This window comes from Geotrypetes seraphini, chromosome 2 (genome assembly GCF_902459505.1).
Source record: "Geotrypetes seraphini chromosome 2, aGeoSer1.1, whole genome shotgun sequence".
NCBI classification, from domain to species: domain Eukaryota; kingdom Metazoa; phylum Chordata; class Amphibia; order Gymnophiona; family Dermophiidae; genus Geotrypetes; species Geotrypetes seraphini.
The window spans coordinates 390884700-390907197 of record NC_047085.1 but is presented as its reverse complement, the minus strand read 5'-3'; positions in this window follow the sequence as shown (position 1 = coordinate 390907197).

Here is a 22498-nt window from a genome sequence, read left to right as displayed (position 1 = left end):
TCAGAATTGTACACAATATTCTAAACGAGATCTCACCAGAGTCTTATATAGCGGCATCAATACCTGCTTTTTCCTAGTGGCCATACCTCTTCCTATGCACGCTAGCATCTTTCTAGCTTTTGCTGTTGCCTTTTCAACATGTTTGACCACCTTAAGATCATCAAATACTATCACACGCAAGTCCCGCTCTTCTTTCATACACAAAAGTTCTTCACCCCTAAATTGTACTGTTCAGCCAACGGAGCCACAAGAAGTTCCCTCAGTACATTATCTGGTCCCATCACTTTATCCACCCAGTGGCGTACCAAGGGGGGGGCGGGGGGGGGGCGGTCCGCCCCGGGTGCCAGCCCTAAGGGGGTGCTCCCGGCCTTGCCGTTCAGTCCCCCCCCACCCCCGAAGGACCGCTCGCCCCACTGACCTTCCTGCACCACCTGTGAAGCAGCCCGCAGCAGGATCGCGAAGTCAGCGTCAGCGATCCCTGCGCTGCTTGGGCGCTGCTTCCTGCGCCGCGATCCCGCCCCTCCTCTGATGTCAGAGGAGGGGCGGGACCGTGGCGCAGGAAGCAGTGCAGGGATCGCTGACGCTGACTTCGCGATCCTGCTGCGGCTGCTTCATAGGTGGTGTGGGGAGGCCAGGGGGGCGAGCAGTCCTTCGGGGTGGGTCGGGGCATCAGGCCTTCAGGGTGGGGCGGGCAGGCAGGCAGGCAGGCTTTCAAGGGGGAGGGGGTGACAGGCAGGCCTTCAAGGGGGGGCAGGCCTTCGGGGGGGTGCAGACCTTCAAGGGGTGCAGGCAGGCCTTCAGAGGGGTGCAGGCCTTCGGGGGGGTGTAGGCCTTTGGGGGGGTGCAGACCTTCAAGGGGGTGCAGGCCTTCAAGGGGGGGGACAGGCCTTCAAGGGGGGAAAGGCAGGCAGGCCTTCAAGGGGGGGACAAGCCTACAAGGGGGGACAGGCCTTCAAGGGGGGTTCAGGCCTTCAAGGGGGGACAGGCAGACCTTTAAGGGGGGACAGGCCTTTGGGGGGGACCATGATTTAGAAGTACACGGAGGGAAGGGGGTGTTCAAAGAGACGTGCATATGCCAAACTTTGGAGGGGGGGAAGAAATAATGGGTCTGAAAATAGAGGAGAGGGAGAGAGATGATGGACCATGGGATTTAGGGAGGGAAGGAACAGAAAGGGAGAGAAATTGGACACAAGGGATGGTGTGGAGGAGGGATAGAGATACTGGATAGGAGGGTAATTAGGAAAAGAAAGAGAGAGATGGTGGACTCTGGGGTGGTGGGGAAGGAGGGAGAGATGCCGGATGAAAGGGTATTTAAGAAAAGGTGGATCTGTGGAGGGAGATGAAAAAAAGGAAAGATACCAGACTTCCTGGGAAGGGAAGGGAAATGGAAAGGGAGGACAGAGTTGGCAGATGGATGGTTAGCATGCAGAAAGAAGGAGACCCTAGCAAGCAAGTTATCAGAAGAAAACCAGAGCCTTGGACCAACAAGATTTGAAATATAACCAGACAACAAAAGGTAGAAAAATTAATTTTATTTTCTGTTTTGTGATTATAATATGTCAGATTTGAAATGTGTATCCTGCCAGAGCTGGTGTTGGACTGCAAACGTGAGCTAGGATTTAACAGAGAGAGGAAAAGTCCTTTTTGTTTCTTTATTTTATTTACACCACAGCGCCAGTGTGGTTAGGAGAAGCCAAAGGGGGTGAAAAAGCTATAAAACCCACCAGGAGTTTTGAAAAAAATCACCCAACTGGGCAGGAAAATCGAATTGAAAAACCAATTCAATAGGGCTGAATCGAATCAAAAATTTTTTTCCTGTATCTGGCATCATTAGTTTGCGCTACTGTCTTAGACTTTAGGACCTGGGATTGGGGAGAGATGGCATCCTCAGTACTTTATAATGCAAGTGAAACGAGGATTTGGTCAGACTTTTGAAGGGTCTGCAGAAAAAAAATATTGTATAGGCCGGGGACATGAGACAGCAGGAAATGGGAACTTTTCTTCCTTCTATTTTTGTGAATGGAAAGGCTGAGGATGTCAGAGAGTTCAGTTAAAATATGTGCTTTATAAGAAAATATAATAATGTGTTTTATAAAGTTTATAGCATAGCTGGCCTACCCAGTGAGGTGTTCCTAGTGGTGATGGTGGCAGCGTGTCAATGTGTTGAGAGGAAGAGGTGGTCTGGGAAATTCTGCTGAGCAAACTCCGGGCCCATTTCCACCCCCCAGTTAGTCCACTCCACTCAACTGGTTCACACACTGAGTGGGTCTTTGGGTGTTGTTTTGGGATCTCTTCCAGTGGTTTATCTCCTTCTGGTCCAAGGAAGGAAACTTTGTTATCCTTAGCATTGACCTACAGAATATGTTTGTAACAGCGCTGCTTGTGTGGCATTAGGCTATGTAGTGATCGAAAGAAAAAAACAGACCTTTGCACATTTTTGCACTATATGGTGGGTGTATGAGGAGATTCACATTTCCTGCACAGCTAAGTCCATGTGAAGTTACCTTGTGCTGTATTTGACATCTAGCAAGGTCTCTGTTTGAAAGGAAAGATCTAAACTTAAAAATGAAGTGGCCAGAAGTTATGGTAAAAGCAGATAGTGTAGCTGGTTTTAAGAAAGATTTGGACAAATTCCTGGAGGAAAAGTCCATAATCTGTTATTAAGACATGGGGGAAGTGTCTGCTTGCCCTGGATCGGTAGCATGGAATGTTGCTACTCTTTGGGTTTTGACCAGGTATTAGTGTCCTGGATTGGCTACCATGAGAATGGGCTACTGGGCATGACGGACCATTGGTCTGACCCAGTTAGGCTATTCTTATGTTATGTTCTCATCTGTAGGGGCCTTTGTTTTCACTTCTTATTTTAATGTATTTTTTTTCTGGGAACTTATCAGTGTTTTTTATAATGGGAACAAAAATGGAAGAGAATTAATGTGTGTGGGATGAGGGGGTAACTAATTTCTTCAGCTAAATAATTCAATCCACTTCAAACAGACATAGGAGAACTCACGCACCATTCACACACCCTCCAACCAAAAACGTCAAAAGAAAAAAACTGTTCGACAACCTCCTAGCCATTCGAGCTGCAACACTCGACCCCCAACTCTACAACCAATTGACATCGACCACAGACTGCAAAACCTTCAAAAAGAAATAAAAACCCTTCTATTCAAAATACACATAAAACCGAACTAACACAATCAGAACTGTCCCAAGCATCACCTGCAACTACTCCATATGTACTTCTGATGTCATGACAATTCAGACATAATTTATGTTATGTTATGTTTGGAATATAAGAAAATTTTCACTGCCTGTTTCTATTCTGACCATTTATTCCATTTCATGGTCATTACAAAAAATATTTTTTTACATGGGGGGGGGGGGTGTCAAAAAATGATGGGCCCCGGGTGCCACATACCCTAGGTACGCTACTGTATCCCCCTTTAGTTTAGTGAGTTCCTCACGAACACAATCCTCTGAAAATCGATCAGAGTCTACCACACTTCCAGCTCTATTTGTTTTTGTCTTCTACGGTCTTGCAGAACAGAAATATTTGTTAAACAATTCAGCCTTATCTTTATCAGCTTCTACATATTCCTCCCCTTCACCTTTGAGCCTCACAATGTCACTTTTGCACTTCCTCCTATTACTAATAATTCTAAAAAAAAAAGTCTTGTTTCCCCGTTTTACCATGTCTGCTATTTTTTCTTCCATTTGCATCTTTGCTTTCCTGACTACTCGACCAGCCTTAACTTTTCCAGATATTTTTGCCTATCTTCTTTCTACGATCTTTTGTAGTTTATGAAAGTTAATATTTTTCCTTACCTTCTCAGCTACTACTTTTGAGAACCAAAGCAACCTTCTTTCCTTTTGCTTTTACTTATTTTTCTTACAAAATGGTTTGTTGCCTTTAGAATAGCTTCTTTCAGGTTTGCCCACTGCTTTCCTACTCCTTCCTGATGTTCTCATCCAGACAATTCCCCATCTGAACAAAGTTAGGTTGTTTTTTTTTTTTGTTTAAATCTTTATTGATTTTCAAACTTTGGTAATGCAATACAATTGGTAAATCATAAATACTGCATGGAATGCACTAATAAGTATACAATTTTTACATTAAACAATCATTTACCCCCATCCTCATCTTAATTATTAATACAATAAAACATATGATGTGATTTCAATATTATAATTAAATAATTTAACTCCTCAAAGTACTGCCCCGATGCTCACCCCGAAGTGCCACAGTTCGGACGGGGGTGGGAGATCATCATCACGGCAGGAGAGATGAGCCATCTCTCCTGCAGCGAGAGGCAGATTGCTGGGGCCACTGAGCTGCAGCGATCAGCTCAGCGGCCCCTTTTTCGGCACATATCTGTTTTGACTTGGTCTAAGTCAAAATGTATAAGTGCCGACTAGGCAACCTGTCAAAATCTTTGGTTATACCTGTTGTACGCCTAGGTCTAGGTAGATGGGAGATGGGGAGGGAGGGAAAGACAGAAAGAGGTCCGTCCACTTTGGGCTCAGGGTTGCCTTCTTTCTCAGGCCCACCCAAAATTGGCTATGCCTTTGGCACAGCAGAGATGGAGTTATAATATACAAGCACATTGTTGTAAAGCAAGTGTACAAAATATGTTCAGAAAAGCAACAGGGCACTCGATCAACAAGATTTAATGTGATAAAAAAAAGATGATCAGATGGAAAAAGGATTTTCAAAATATATTTATTAATAAACTACACTTGAAACAGACAATAGCCCAACAAGGCCATGTTTCGCCTCTTCCAGGGGCTGTATTAGGAGCTATAAGAACTGTTAATAAACATATAAAAACCATGTTAGTATAAAATCATGAAAACGTAAAATAGGCAAAACTAAAATAATTAAATTCATAAATAAATAAATATTAGCACAGACCAAACATGTTTTTTTTTTTATTTTAGCACAGGTAGAACATGTACACCCAATATGACTTCAGAAGAGATGTTTATGTGTTATCACTTAGAAGAATGGATCTGAAGTCCTGCTTTTTTAAAATTTGCTTTTGGTTTGCAATTCAAATAAATATCCAAGAAAAACTGTGGGGACTCAAAGAAAACAAGGGAAAAACTACTACAGTACATTCATCTATCAAATTTAAGTAAAAAAAAAAAAAAAGGTTCCCCTTACCACTGTCAATCAATAAAGAAGGGCCAGGATTCTCAATTCTTTGCAAGGTCATAACTATCCATTCCAATACAGTCATTCAAAGACAGAAGAATGATTGATAGCTGAAAACACACACAAGAAATAGCTTTTAAGCGGTTGATATTTCAGTAACAGAGAAGAGAAGTAAGCACCATGAGCTTAAAATTCAAAACGACAGTTAAATGAGCTTGCTAATGAAATATATAACTGACAGATTGCATCTTGCTAGTCCAGGATTACTTCTCTATGGATGACCTAAAAAAGATAGTTCAGGCTGTGTTCTCATCTGGCCTTGATTACTGTAACAGTCTATATCTCAGACTTCTTAAGAAAACGTTGGCAAGGCTTCAGTTAATTCAAAATGCAGCAGGAAGGATGGGAGCATTCCCACAATTCTTTAATTTTCCAATGCGATTATAAAAAAAAAAAAAAAAAAGTTGGAGAATCTGCAGTGGTAGAAACTGTTAGGTTTGATATTCAAAGCATGGCATCTAAAATCACCTATCAAACAAACTGCTCAGGTATTCCCCACAGAAATCTTTCACGTGCTCTTCTCAAAAGGATCGGTTTCAGTTACCCAATCTTAGACAGGTCACACTTGCTTCAACCAGAATTAGAGCTTTTTCTTATACTGGCCCTGCTCTCTGGAATTCATTATTCAATTATTTCTGTGATGGTTTGCCGTATAATGCTCTTCGAAAGTTAGTCAAAACAGTTTTGTTTTAACAACATTCTGGACCCACAAACCACTTATAATGCTGTGGATTCTTCAGTTTGGAAAAGAGATGGCTGAGAGGAGATATGATTGAAGTCTACAAAATCCTGAGTGGAGTAGAACGGGTACAAGTGGATCGATTTTTCACTCCATCAAAAATTACAAAGACTAGGGGACACTCGAAGTTACAGGGAAATACTTTTAAAACCAATCGGAGGAAATTTTTTTTCATTCAGAGAATAGTTAAAGCTCTGGAATGCATTGCCAGAGGATGTGGTAAGAGCGGCTAGCGTTGCTGGTTTTAAGAAAGGTTTGGACAAGTTCCTGGAGGAAAAGCCCATAGCCTGTTCCAAATTTTTATAGGTATCATCAAGCCTATATTATGCGTCAAGGTATGTATTGGATCCTCCCTGAGCTCTTGGAACATCAGCCAGATTGGGTATATATAGAGTGGAAAATCATGTCCCCAATGCGACTATCACATATAGTAAGTACTAAAATACCTAAATATGCTAAAGACAATGTGATTTTATTGGACACCTGGAAAACAATTAAATTTATTGATGAATTAACAGATGTCCCTATTATGACATCTACTTTGAAGTCCTTATGGTTAAACTCCAAGATTCAAATAGGCGGTGCTGGGATCGCTTGGAAGAATTGGATGCAGGCAAGAATTCGGACATTAGATGATGTTGTATCTAATGGAAATCTGCTTGATTTTTTACAACTGCAACAATTATTTGGAATTTTAAAATCTCAACAATACAAGTGGTTGCAGTTGAAGCAGGCTATTCAGAGTGGGTTCCCTGAATGGAAAAATTAAAAAACTTATTTTAGCTTGCAGATCCTTTGCTACCAAACAGATCTAGTAGGACATCAGGCTGCCCAATGGTACAAATTGATTTCTGGATTTTTAAACAAAAAACCAAAAAACAGTCTTAGAGACATTTGGAGGTTCGAGATAAAACAGTTTATTTCTGTGTCTCATTGGCCACGAATCTGGACTTGGAGATTGAAATGTACAACATCAGCATCTATGAGGAAAACATGGTTATTTTTGTTACATAGGATTTTTTGGACCCCGGTTCGATTAAATAAAATAGATAGTTCTAAGTCTAATAGATGCTGGCATTGTCATATTGATATAGGGACTTTGGATCATCTGTTATATTTTTGTCCGTTTATACTTATATTTTGGAAGTCAATTTGGGGACAAATAAATTTAGTTTTGGATTCGAATATTCCACTTTCATAGGAGGCTATAATTTGTGGAACAATATTACATGTGAAACCCACTCTAGATAAATATAAAAGTCGACTATTTATGATATTGATGGGCATAGCTATGCAATTGATCACGAGTAATTGGAAAAATCATGACAGAATAAGCTACATTAAATTTTTGGAGATATGATATATTTCTTTTGTTCATTACCTATATACATCCATGGGGGAAGGGAGGGAAATAAATAAATACTGATGGTGGCATTTAGGTAACTTTAAGATGTATTTAAATCATATATTGAGTTAAAATGTATTATTAATTAAGAACATAGAACATAAGAACATAAGAAATGCCATCTCCGGATCAGACCTTTGGTCCATCAAGTCCGGCGATCCGCACACGCGGAGGCCCTGCCAGGTGTACACCTGTCGTAATTTATAGTCCACCATATCCTTACATGCCTCTCTTAAGGAGATATGCATCTAGTTTGCTCTTGAAGCCTAGGACGGTCGATTCCGCAATAATCTCATCTGGGAGGGCATTCCAGGTGTCAACCACTCTCTGAGTGAAGCAGAACTTCCTTTCAATATATGTATTGAAAATCTTATAAGAACATAAGAACATAAGAACTGCCATCTCCGGATCAGACCTTTGGTCCATCAAGTCCGGCGATCCGCGCACGCGGAGGCCCTGCCAGGTGTACCCTGGCGTAATTTATAGTCCATCATATCTTTATATGCCTCTCTTAAGGAGATATGCATCTAGTTTGCTCTTGAAGCCTAGGACGGTCGATTCCGCAATAATCTCCTCTGGGAGGGCATTCCAGGTGTCAACCACTCTCTGAGTGAAGCAGAACTTCCTGACATTAGTCCTGAACCTGTCCCCCCTTAGCTTCATTTCATGTCCTCTAGTCCGTGTCAAATTGGACAATGTAAATAATCTTCTCTGCTCTATTTTGTCGATTCCTTTCAGTATTTTGAAGGTCTCGATCATATCCCCACGCAGTCTCCTTTTCTCTAGGGAGAACAATCCTAGTGTTATAAGTCTATCCTCGTATTCCAGTTTCTCCATACCCTTCACCAGTTTTGTTGCTCGTCTCTGCACCCTCTCCAGCAGTTTTATATCCTTCTTTAGGTAGGGAGACCAATGTTGGACGCAGTATTCCAAGTGCGGTCTGACCATTGCCCTATAAAGCGGCATTATAACTTTCTCCGATCTACTCGAGATTCCTTTCTTTATCATGCCCAACATTCTATTTGCCTTCTTTGCCGCTGCCGCGCATTGTGCCGACGGCTTCAGGGTCCTATCTATCAGTACACCCAGGTCCTTTTCTTGTTCACTCTTCCCCAGAGTTGCACCTGACATTGTATACTCGTATTCCTTATTCTTATTGCCTAAATGCATTACCTTGCATTTCTCCACATTGAACTTCATCTGCCATTTCTCCGCCCATGTTTCTAACCGACACAAGTCGCTCTGGAGTTCCTCTCTATCCTCCTGCGATCTGATTGCCCGGCATAGTTTTGTATCATCTGCAAACTTGATGATCTCACTGGTTGTTCCTTCCTCCAGGTCATTGATATAAATATTAAAAAGGATCGGCCCAAGTACCGAGCCCTGGGGTACACCACTAGTCACTTTCTCCCAGTCGGAGAACTTCCCATTTATGCCCACTCTCTGCTTTCGGTTTTCCAGCCATTTGCCTATCCACCTTTGTATATCCCCCTCTATGCCATGGCTTTGTAGTTTCCTGAGAAGTCTTTCATGTGGAACTTTGTCGAACGCTTTCTGGAAGTCCAAGTATATTATGTCCACCGGCTTCCCACTATCAATTTGCTCGTTCACAGTCTCAAAAAATTGGAGTAAATTCGTCAAACATGATTTCCCTTTCCTGAATCCATGTTGACTGGGTTTCATCAAGTCGTGTGCGTCCAAGTGCCAGACTATGCTATCCTTGATCAGTGCTTCAACCATCTTGCCGGGGACAGACGTAAGACTCACAGGCCTATAGTTGCCCGGTTCCCCTCTCGATCCTTTTTTAAAAATTGGCGTGACGTTCGCTATCCTCCAGTCGTCCGGTATCTGTCCAGTTCTGATTGTCAGGTTTGCAAGTTTTTGCAATAACTCTCCGATTTCAACCTTCAATTCCTTTAAGACTCTCGGGTGAATTCCATCCGGTCCAGGGGATTTGTCACTTTTAAGTTTGTCGATCTGATAGTATATCTGGTCTAAGTCCACTTCAACTGTGGTGAGGCTGTCTTCTATTTCTCCTGCAAACACTTTCTCCGCTTCAGGTATTGTTGAGGTGTCCTCCTTCGTAAAGACGGATGCAAAGAAGGAATTTAGTTTGTCTGCGATTTGTTTATCTTCCTTGATGTACCCTTTTCTTCCCTGGTCGTCCAGGGGTCCCACTGCCTCTTTTGCAGGTTTTTTCCCTTTCACGTATCTAAAGAAGGGCTTGAAGTTTTTGGCCTCCTGGGCTATTTTTTCCTCATACTCCTGTTTGGCATCCCTCACCGCCTTGTGACATTTCTTCTGATCATCTTTATGTTTGTTCCAGGCTTCGGTTGTCTTTATGCATTTCCATTTTTTGAAAGAGTCCTTCTTTTCTTTTATGGCTTCCTTCACCTGTATGGTAAGCCATGCCGGTTCTCTTTTGCTCTTTGTTCTCCGATCTTTGGAAATCCTCGGAATGTAGAGATCTTGTGCTTCTGTGATAGTATTTTTCAGTAGGGACCATGCCTGATCTACCGTTTCAAGTTTGTCCACCATCTTCTCGAGTCGTTTTTCTACCATGGCTCTCATGCGATCGTATTTACCCTTTTTAAAGTTTAAGGTGGTGGTTAAGGTTTTGGCATGTTTCCCTTTCCCGATGTCAAGTTTAAAGTTGATTACATTGTGATCACTCGTTCCCAGTGGAACCACGACTTCCACTTCTGTTATCGGTCCCGTGAGGCCATTTAGGACCAAGTCCAAGGTGGCGTTGCCTCTTGTCGGCTCTTTTACCATTTGTTCCAGGAAGCAATCCCCTAGCACCTCCAGGAACTTGGCCTCCTTGCCGCAGTTGGAGGTTGCTAGTTTCCAGTCTATCCCTGGGAAATTGAAGTCTCCCAATATAATTACATTTCCTGTCTTGCATTCTTGTTTGATTTCCTCCATCATTTCTGAGTCAGTTTCCTCCGCCTGTCCTGGGGGACGATAGTAAAGGCCAATTTTCGTATCTGCGCCATATTGACCAGGAATTTTGATCCAGAGTGACTCAAGCTTCTCTTTCATTTCTGTTGTAACCATTTCAACAGAATCTATTCCCTCCTTAACATATAGAGCAATACCTCCACCTTTCTGCCCTACTCGATCTCTTCTATACAGTTTGTATCCTTGTAGTACTGTGTCCCATTTGTTTTCTTCATTCCACCATGTTTCTGTTATGCCAATGATATCCAATATGTCATGTCTTGCTATTGTCTCTAGTTCCCCCATTTTGTTACCTAGACTTCTAGCATTCGTATACATACATCTAAGTTCCCTTCGTGTTACCTTTTTGGACCTTCTACTCTTGGCCGTCCCTATAGTTTCAATTACGGTATCCTTTACTGCTCCTGTGTTATCACCCTTGTTTGCTGTGTGGTCGTCCCCTCCTGTGTCTGAGTTGTCCCTTCCTGCTTTTTCTCCCTTATTGGCTGTGAGGTCGTCTTCTCTTGTGTAGGAGTAGTAGTCCTTGGCTTCTTCGTCGGGGCATCCTGCTATCCGTGCCATCGACCGGTGGTCGACTGTCGGCTTTCCCCTATCTTTCAGTTTAAAGCCTTCTCGATTGCCTTCTTCATGTTGCCTGCCAAAACTCTTGCTCCTTCCTTGTTGAGGTGTAGTCCGTCCCTTCTGTAGTACTTGCTTGAATATATCTTGAATGATATATGTTACCTGTACAGATAATAGTGCATTGTATGTAATACCTACTATTCTTTATTTGTTTGCCACTGTTTATTAGTGTTAAAATCAATAAAGTTTATAAAAAAAAAAAAAAAGAGAGAAAGATATGGGGGAAGCCACTGCTTGCCCTGTATTGGTAGCACAGAATATTGCTACACCTTGGGTTTTGGCCAGGTACTAGTGGGCTACTGGGCTTGATGGACCATTGGTCTGACCCAGTAAGGCTATTCTTATGTTGTTATGAACTAATTAATACAGTAGTTTACCATGGCAATTTTTTAGTTTTTGTTTAATTTTGTATTGCTGTTTATTTTGATATAGTATGAAAATGCATTTGTAATTGTGCTTTTTGTATTGTAAACCACTTTTATTTATTTAGCCCATCCTCCTAAAGGAGCCCAGAACGGGTTACAAAAGTACATTCACAGTATAGACAGGACGGACTTGAGTGAAAAGTACATCCTTAGCAGTCATAGCTCAGTTGATATTGCAGCTTTCACAGTATAGATATACAGTATAGCTATGTCAACAATGGTCTATCACTAATAATATATCTAATCCAGTGTCTCAAACTCAAACCCTTTGCAGGGCAACATTTTGGATCTGTAGGTACTTGGAGGGTCGCAGAAAAAATAGTTAATGCCTTATTAAAGAAATTACAATTTTGGCTAAGTCTTAATAATAATATTGTTCTTTATAGCTAAAGAGACAAATGATCAAGAAACTGTTTTATTTTACTTTTGTGATTATGATAAACATACCAAGGACCTCAAAATAGTACCTGGCAGGCCACTTGTGGTCCCCGGGCCGTGAGCTTGAGACCACAGATCTAATCCAATCCAATACACATTAATGCTCAAATTCTCTGAAAGGGTTTCAGTATGAGTCTATATTTTCCATGTAGAAGTTATTGTCTATCAATGGATATGTTTATCAGGTTTCTTCTGTGAGGATATTTTAATGGCTATATTCTGGAAGAGGTGAAGCTCAGTTTTACGAGAGGGTGCTGAAAAGTTTCCCAGCCCAACCAAGAAGAGAATGATGTGAATATGATTCAATCCACTGCTTGCTCTGGATTGGTAGCATGGAATGTCGCTACTCCTTGGGTTTTGTCCAGGTTCTATGTTTGATGGACCATTGGTTAGGTACTGGGCTTGATGGACTATTGGTCTGACCCAGTAAGGCTATTCATATGTTCAATGATCTGAAATGATGTAAAAAAAATCATAGAATTTCATTTCTGCAAATTGGCACTTAACAAAATAAGGTAACACTCTTTTTAGCTACAGAAGCAAAATAATTCTCAGAATTTAGGAAGTTGGTTGTTTGGGCTGAGAACTTTTCAGCACCCCTTTAAGGCAAAGACCCAACAGCTCTCTTTTACTAAGCCATGGGACGCAAGTGCCACGCAGCAAATGCCCATTCAATCCCTATGGGCGTCAGAACATTTAACACATTGGCCCACGCTATCGGGTTTAGGAAAAGAGGGGGAAAGTTTATAATAGATCTATCACTCAACTGGTAACCAGTGTAACTCTTAAAAAAAAAGGTGTAACTGATTCAAGTTTCGAGTTTTAAGTTTTATTTAGATTTGATTCAATCGCTTATCAAATTCCTAAGTGATATACAAAAGTTAAAATGGGAACGGATAATTAAAACAAACAGGCATGCAAAAATAAAACAAAATCCAACAAAAGGGAAGGAGGGAGAAATACATTCTTGATAGGATAGGAGAACATTTAAAGCAGAAAAGGATCTCAGAAGAAATCCAAACCACAGACTACATTGAGGTCTCTTGGTTATAACTAGATTGTATGGTTTGGATCTCTGAGATCCTTTTCCTTCCTATTCATTGAATAAACTCTGAGGATTTTGATTTGAGTTTTGATTTATTCCCACTTTCACTGCCAATGCACATTAGAGAAGAAAAAAAATCTAGATAAATTTAAAGGGGCATTGAAATATTTCCTCTTTAAAGACGCCTTTAAAAACTGATTTTCCCCTTTTCTTTTCTTTCTTTTCTTTTTTCTGCCTAAGAGGCACACAGCGGTAATGAAACTGTTCCCCTTCGTTCCCTTTATTTTCCCCCATCAATGTTCTCTTTCTAGATTTTATTGGAGTTCATCCCTCTTCCCTCTCGTTTAATTGTATGTTGTGTCTACGTATTTCGTTTATATATGTCTTTGGGTTCCTTTTACAAAGGTGCACTAGCGTTTTTAATGCACGCACCGGATTAGCGCGCACTATAGCGTGCGCTAGCTGAAAATCTACTGCCTGCTCAAAAGGAGGCGGTAGTGGCTAGCGCACATGGCAATTTAGCGCATGCTATTCCATGCGTTAAGGCTGTAGCGCGGCTTTGTAAAAGGAGCTCTTTGTTTTAACTTTTGTACTCCCCCTTTTTATTATTGTATATCTAGGATAGGTGATCAATCAAATTTTAAATAAAACTAAGAAAACTTTTGCTATTTGTGATATTGTTAGAGAAGACACCCATACATTGCATATACTTTTTTACATACTACAAGAGCTGGTTCTAGGAGCCTTTTTTGTAAAGGTAGCTAGAGACCAATGTTGCCTTTATAAATGAGGCATATTTTTGGACTTTTTCCATAGCCATACTTTCATAAAATTCCCTCCTCGTGTCTGCCAGGGCAAGTGGTGCCCTTGTTCACAGCAACACAGATGTGGGTTCTCAGCCTGGATTGATACTGAGGCACGTCCAATTGGGGTAACTCTGTAAAGTAGGCACTAATATTTACATTTCATTTACATATGTAAATTTCAAGAGTTTATTTATTTGAAAAATGTATGAATCGCTTAAAACTAAGCGATGTACAAAAACACTACATACTCAGTCTTAAAACACAAACAAACATAATAAAATACAACAAATTTCTCTTAATACCAAAATATCAGAAAATCTGAAAACAAAACAACCACAGAACATAAGAACATAAGAAGTGCCTCTGCTGGGTCAGACCAGAGGTCCATCGTGCCCAGCAGTCCACTCGCACGGCGGCCTAACAGGTCCAGGACCTGTGTAGTAGTCCTCTATCTATACCCCTCTATCCCCTTTTCCTTCAGAAAATTGCCCAATCCCTTCTTGAACCCTTTTACCGTACTCTGTCCTATCATGCTCTCTGGAAGCTCATTCCAGGTGTCTACCACCCGCTGGGTGAAGAAAAACTTCCTAGCATTGGTTTTGAATCTGTCCCCTTTCAGCTTTTCCGAATGCCCTCTCGTTCTTGTAGTTTTCGAAAGTTTGAAGAATCTGTCCCTCTCCACTTTCTCATGCCCATCATATCCCCTCTAATTCTCCTCTTCTCCAGGGAAAAAAGCCCCAGTTTCTCCAGTCTCTCAGTGTAGGAAAGGTTTCCATACCCTTTATCAAACGTGTCGCTCTCCTCTGAACCCTCTCGAGTATTGCCATATCCTTCTTAAGGTACGGCGACCAGTATTGGATGCAGTATTCCAGATGCAGACACACCATCGCCCAATACAATGGCAGGATAGCTTCTTTTGTTCTGGTTGTAATACCATTCTTGATTATACCCAGCATTCTATTTGCTCTCTTAGTGGCCGCTGCTCACTGTGCCGACAGCTTCATTGTCTTGTAAACTATTATCCCCAAGTCCCGTTCTTGGGTAATCTCAGTCAATAACATCCCTCCCATCATATAGCTGTACCTCGGGTTTCTGCTTCTCAATGCAATACTTTACATTTCTCTACATTGAACTTCATCTGCCATCTCGTCGCCCACTCTCCTAGCTTGTTCAGGTCCCTTTGTAATTCTTCGCAGTCCTCTTTAGTCCGAGCAGCACTAAATAGTTTGGTGTCATCTGCAAATTTTATTATTTCGCACTTCATCCCTGTTTCTATATCATTTATAAATATATTGAATAGCAGCGGTCCGAGCACCGACCTCTGCGGAACACCACTCATGACCCTCCTCCAGTCTGAGTAGTGGCCTTTCTCTCTTACCCTCTGCTTCCTTCCTGCCAACCAATTTCTGATCCATCTGTGTACGTCTCCTTCCACCCCATGGTTCTTCAGTTTCTGAAGTAGGCATTCATGGGGTACCTTGTCAAAGGCTTTCTGGAAATCTAAATATACGATGTCTATGGGGTCCCCTTTGTCTATCCGTTTGTTAATTCCTTCGAAGAAGTGCAGTAAGTTCGTTAAGCACGATCTCCCCTTGCAGAAGCCATGCTGGCTTGTGATTAGAAGTTTATTTCTTTCAAAATGTTCATCGATGCTGTCTTTTATCAACGCTTCCATCATTTTTCTGCCGTTATCAATAGTTTATCGGACATATGATCTTTGCGTACTGTCATTGTACCTGAGATTGAATTGCAGAGATTTTTACCAGCAATGGGAAAAATTGTCTTTTTAGATTTTGCATAACGAATCCCATTTTCTTTTAGACTGATTAGTGACATTCCTCCCTCAGATCGCAAGCATCTGGCAGGTTGATAAATTTCCCACAAATTCTGAAAACAAAGTAGAGAACGGAGGAATATAATATTTGATGAACGGCTGAGAATGCTGTGCGCACACATGCCAAAAGTTATTCTTAACTAGGGGGTGATTCTTTAATACGGTGCCTAAATTAAGGTGCTACAATGGGACACTCGAGGCTGATTCTATAAACAATGCCTAAATCAGCCGGTGCCTAGAAAAATGGCACTGGCCATGTGCCAATCACACTTAGGTGTCATTTACAGAATCACAGCTAGTGGCGCCTTTGTAAAAATAGAGGCGCCTGAAAGGTAGGCCAGGGTTTCAAAGGTCTACATTTCAGGCGCTTAAGTTTTTGGGGAATTTCCCTTAGCGGTATCTAAGTCACACTCCTCCCATAGAAACAACCAAAGGCGCTAAGCACCGCTAAGTGCCATGCGATAGAGGCCTGTCTTTTATAGAATTGGAGAGGCGTCTATTGCCCAATTCATTTTAATATTTTTACCAATTACTGAGGCTAGTAAGGGTATTTTGCTAATTAAGTTAGGCACCCCCTCAGTTCCTCAATGCCAATTCTATAACGGCATTAAGGCATGCCTATCCCATTACTGAATACTTCCACAAAGCCGCCTTGGCACACTGAAACTTGGGTTCAACTACTTAAGTCATATCAATCACTCTCATATGTAAGTTGCCATGCCTAAGGATGACAATTTGTCATATTGCTGGAAAAATTCTTGTGGGGTGCCGCAGGGTTCCCCTCTCTCTCCCACTTTGTTCAACATCTATCTTGTTTCTTTGGGAAACCTGCTGCAAAGCTTAAAACTTAAGTTTTACATTTATGCCGATGACATTACTATAGTCATCCCATTAACTTGTCTGACACCAGAGTTCATAAGTCTTCTTGCATCCACCCTAAGACAGATTGAGCTCTGGATGATGGCTTTTAAACTGACATTAAACAAGGAAAAAACCCAAATTCTTTTTAGCATCGCCCAATGACAAGCTCAAAGAAACAAAGATACATGTGAATGATTTGGATTATAATATAGACCAATCCATAAAAATCTGGGAGTAATGTTGGATAAACATCTTACACTGGAAAAACATACTGATTTACTGATTAAGAAATGCTTTTCGGTGCTCTGGAAGTTTTGTACCATTGAGAAGTATTTTGACGAAGCCTCCTTTTGTTTGCTGGTGCAGTCTTCAATCTTATGTATTCTTGACTACTCAGTGGCGTACCAAGGGGGGAGCAGGGGGGGCGGTCCGCCCCGGATGCACAGCTGACAACCCTCCCTATTCTGCCACTGCTGTTTTCCTTAACCAGCAGCAGCGGCAGTAAACAGGGGTGTCCGCGGGTACTCACTCTGGCGGCTCTTCAACTTCTGGCCGGTTCCCCTGCTTGAAGCCGCCGGCGTCAGCTCCTTGTGCGATCCATGGCTGCATTGGAAGCGTTCCCTCTGATGTCACGACTTCAGAGAGAAGGCTTCCAACGCAGCCATGGATCGCATGAGGTGTAGACGCCCACAGCTTTGAGCAGGGGAACTGGCTAGAAATGCTGGGGAAGGAAATAGTATTGCTGCACAGGGAAGGGGGGAGGGTAGAAATGCTGCACAGGCAAGGGAGGGTGGAGAAATGCTGCACAGGCAAGGGGGAGACATGCTGCTGCTGCACAGGGAAGGGGGGTGGAGAAATGCTGCACAGGCAAGGGGGGGAGACATGCTGCTGCTGCTGCACAGGGAAGGGGGGAAAATGCTGCACAGGTAAGGGGGAGAGAAATGCTGTTGCTGCACATGGAAGGAGGGAGAGAAATGTTGCTGCTGCACAGGGAAGGGGGGAGAAATGCTGCACAGGCAAGGGGGAGAAATGCTGCACAGGTAAGGGGGAAAGAAATGCTGCTGCTGCATAGGGAAGGGGGGAGAGAAATGCTGCAGCAGCAGCACCCAATTGGGGAGAGAGAGGGAAGGAGGGAGAAGGAAGATAAGGTGGAGGAACCAAACATGCCAAGTCCATGGGAGGGAGAGGAATGAAAAAAGGAAAGGAGATACCAGACCATGGAGGGAGAGGAGAGATGCCATGGCATGGAGGGAGGTAAGGGAATGAGATAGAGATACCAGACCATGGTGTGGAGTGGGAAGAAAGGAAGGAAAGGAGAAGAGAGAGAGAGAGAGGCCAAAGCATAGGGGAGGGGGCGGAGACATAAAAATGGAGAGGGGGTGAAGCTGAAATGAATCATGTGCAAAGGAGAGTAGTGACACAGGATATACAGTTTATTGAAGGGACATAGAAAAAAGGAAGATGCCATATGGAAGAGAGAGAGGGTGGACAGTAGATGGAAGGGGCAGAGAGAGTGTGGGTAGTAGATGGAAGGGGTAGAGAGAGAGGGCAGAAGCTGGGTGGAAGGGGCAAAGAGAGAGCAGATGTTGCATGGAAGGGAGAGAGGACAAATGCTGCAAAGAAAGAAGAGAACAAAGAGAAGATGATTAAAGAAGAAATTACAAAAGGTAGAAAGATTTTTTGTTGCTTTACTTAGAATCAAGTAGTATTGTAACTGTATTGATAAAAGTTTCTAAATAGGAAATGGAAATAAGGCAATTTTTTTGGACTATACCCCTTTCCTCAGGTCAGGACAGGATACCATAACAGCAGTATACTGTACTGTTCTGAAGAAAGATTTGGCCTCTGAAAGCTAATTGAAAAATGGATTAGTCCAATAAAATGGTATTTTCTTATTTCTCATTATTTGTTTTATTTTTATTTGTTAATTTGTAAAGTGGTGATTGTTATGTATCAGTTTATTCAAATTTACATCTACTGTCTTTAAATTTTGCACAGTATTAGGGGACATGTGTCACTGTTTTTGTGGTGTTGTGTTGTTGCATTGTATGCAGAGTCTGTTTTTTTGGCGGTTCAGTTTAACTTTTGTCTACATATTTCTATTTTTAGTTTGTGATTATTCCATATTGGGCGAGGGTGTATCTGTCTGTGTGTATGAAAGGGACATGGTTTTCTGATAGCATCGACTGTACAGGATCAATTGACTGTGTGGGATCTGGCTTGTTTAGTTTTACAATGTATGTGTTGGTTTTCTAGTGCTCACTGCAGTGTTTAAGATGCTGCCTTTTCCTAAGTATACTCTTGTTGTGCGATATGTGGATTGTTTCTAAAAATCATATTTTTCATATAGATGGGGGTGTGTGTGTCAAAAAATGATGGGCCCCGGGTATCACATATGCTAGGTACACCACTGTGACTACTGTAATGTTGTATATGTAGGGGCCTATAAGAAAATTCTTAGAAAATTAAAAGTAGCCCAGAATACTGCTGTTCGCCTCATTTATGGTTTAAAAAAATGGGAGCATATTACTCCTTTTTATCAAAAACTGCACTGGTTACCAGTGGAGTCTAGAGTTTTGTTTAAGTTTTCATGCATTTGTTATAAAGTAGTTTTTGGTATGTCACCAGGTTACCTGCTCCCTCATTTTTCTTTGAGTCACTTTAATACACAGAGAGTACATCTGTTTTTATATCTTCCCATAAAATCTTGTCATTACAAGAGGTTCCTTGAGAGAACTTTCTCATTTCAGGCTACCAAATTGACTACATGGCTCGGCAAAATGATGTTAGAAGCTTCCTCTTAATTAGATTTTAGAAAATTGCTAAAGACACAACTATTCAATAGGTTGGTATCTTAATGTTCTCTGTTTTGTCTTTCTAATTTTATTCATTTTACTTATATGCTTTGTATTTTACCTTAATATGTTTATCAGAATTGCATGTACTGCTTTCTTGCTGTGAGCCACATATAAATAAATTATTATTATTATTATTATTATTATTAAGTGCACTATGCAATGCAATCTTACCTCGAGTATAGCGTTCAATGCTGGTCGCCTACCTCAAGATATGAGGTAATGCAGAATTAGGAAAATTCAAAGTAGAGCAACCAAAATGATAAAAGGGATGGGACTGCTCTTGTATGAGGAAAGGCTGAAGAGGTTAGGGTTCATCCAGTGGCATACCTAGAGTATGTGACACCCGGGGCCGATCATTTTTTAATCCCCCCATATAACAATATTTTTTAGTAATTTTATTTATTTATTTAATTTTATATCCTGCCCTCCCCAGAGAGCTCAGAACAGGTTACAGTTTAACATTCACAGTGTTACAATACAACATTACATAGGCTTGCAACCTCTCCAAGCGGCACTGTGGTGTAAATAAAATAAACAAAAAAGACGTGTTCTCTCTTTTAGGTCCTAGCTCACGCTTGCTGTCTAACACCAGCTCTAGCAGGATACACATTTCAAATCTGTTTCTTTCCCACTATCTTCCATCTCTCTCTCCCTGCATTGTGCCCTGGGTCAAACCTCTCTAGTCCCTTACATGCAGCATCTTTCCCTTCTTCCCCTCCATTATCATGTGCAACAGTTCTTTCTCTTCCCCATGCACCATTTCTTCCTTCTCTCCTCCCTGTGTCCAATATGTCTCCCTCCCCTCCACCATATGCACCATTTTTCCCTCTTACCCCTTTCTACCTCTTTATTGCATCTCCCCTCCTCTTCTTCAACCCATATCCAACAATTCTTCCTTTCTTCTCCCTCCCCCCCTCTGCAGCAGCTTTTCATCCCTACCTCCAATCCCCCTGTACAGCATCTCCAGACCTGACCAACACCCCATCCCACTGTGAGATGTTTTGTGGCTTCTCTCTGCCATGTCATCAGTGATGTCATCAGTAACGCGGCAGAGGGAAGCCCCCAGCAACCCACAAGAAGCCTGTTCAGAGTATTCTCTCATTATCGGAAGCCTTAACTCACTGCTCTGCTGGCATCAGGCCTTCCTCTCTGTCAGGTCCTGCTTACTTCCTGCTTCCATGAAGGCAGGACCCAGCGGAGAGGAAGGCCCGATGACGGCAGAGCAGTGAAGTTCCTGGACCATGATGCTAACCAAAGGAGAACCTCCTTATGGTTTGTACCCTGGGTGGACCGCCCCCACTCCTTGGTATGCCACTGGGCTCATCAGCTTGGAAAAGTGATGGCTGAAGGGGGATAGGATTGAGGTCTACAAATTCCTGACTGGTGTAGAAAGGTAAAAAGACTAGGGGACACTCAATTAAGTTACATCTTTAAAACGAATAGGTGGTAATATTTTTTCCCCTCAACAATAGTTAAGCTCTGGAATTCATTGCTGGAGGATGTGCTAACAGTGGGCTTAAAAAAGGTTTGCACAAATTCCTGGAGGAAAAGTTCATAGTTTGCTTATGAGACAGACATAGGGGAAGCTAGTACTTGCCTTGGATCGGTTCAATTTGTATTGCTGCCACTGTTGGAAAAAGGATACTGGGCAACATGGACCACTGGTATGATAAACAGAAAAAAAAAAAAAAAAGAATTGCCATTTACATGTATATCTCAGCAGCTTTATGACTGAAGTAGTTGCTTGCGCCTAAGCACTCGTGCATCTGGTTATTCTCGCATTCTCTCCTCTATAGAATATATGCTAATCCGGCACCCTCTGGGCATTTAAAGATAGGTGCACTGTTACCTCCAGTAAGTACTAGGGCATCTCATGACCTGGCTCACACTAGAGTGGACTTAGATATGATATAACTTACAATTTTCCAGCAGCTCAGCAAAAAGGAGCTTACAAAAAAGGATGACAGGCTTCTGCATTTGAACAAGTAAATATGGAATATCTAGTATACACCGGTGTTATAGATATGCAAGGGAGAGTCAATATATGGTAATAAAAAGAGACTGGGATTGTTTCCAGCTCTACATGATTTGGAATGGGATTTGAGATGGACATTTTCTAGTGACTGGAAAAGTGCTGCCGGCAGCAGGAGCATGAAGGGAGAAAGCTTTTCTCTTTATGTTCACAAGGACACAGGAGACCTCTGGTCTATTGTGCCTTTAGCCAGTGATAGGAACAGATTACTCTGCATAGAAGGTGATTCAGGTAATTAAGGTATAAGCCACTGTATCATTTGTAGATGTCCCCTGTCCAGTGGTGTTCTTGTCTGTCAGGGCGAGATAGCATACTAGCCAGCTCTTTCAACTATAGTTTATAATCAAGTACAAATGTCCCACATGGGGACCTTTTAACTAAGCTATGTTAGGTGTTTAACCTGGTTTTCCACACAGGTTAACAGTTAATGCAGCGCACTAATTACTAGCATGCATTAACTGATGTGTTAAATGCCTAAAAACAAGATTCCTACTAGGGGCCATGGTATGGTCACTGATTGTGTCATGCAGTTAGCATGATAAGTATATTTATATCACACTGATTGCTCAGCACTTGAGTAATCTAAGGCTTGGTAAGGTTGCTATGCCATTGGTTAGCCACTGGGTTGAGGCGGGTCATCAAGTGAGTGATGTCAGGTTTGTAGTACTGATTCAGGTGAATTTGAATAGGGGAGGGAATAATAATAATAATTTTATTTTTGTATACTGCCATACCCAGGGAGTTCTAGGCGGTTCACAACAAATAGATGAATTACATACAGTGCGATTGGGAAAAGAAGAACATAGCAAGGCAATCGAAAGGTCAAAACTAGTTTACATTGACAATTTAGGTGAGGGAAGGGCTAATACAGAGCGTATACAGTATGTACTGTAAGAGAATACAATTGGATTTATGAGAAGGGGGAACAAAGCATGTTAGGTAAGAGGGGGGAGCAACAATCTTGGAAGGGTGGGGAAAAAGTGAAGGAAGAGGTGAGAAGCGTAGAGGAGGGGGAGGGGAGGGTTAAGGGTTTAATCTGGAATGTGACCGATGTGTTATTACATAAAGAACAGCGGCTGACCCATCAGTGGAAAACTGTTGAGCCAGCAGGATTAAACAAGGAGGTGGAGTGGCATGTGTTATGAGGAGGAAAGTGACAGGTGGAGATAATTTAGGTACATGGAGGTGAGTCTACATAAGGCAATGCATGGTGGGAAGGTGTAGTCTGTTATTAGTTTGGAGGAAGAGAGAGTTG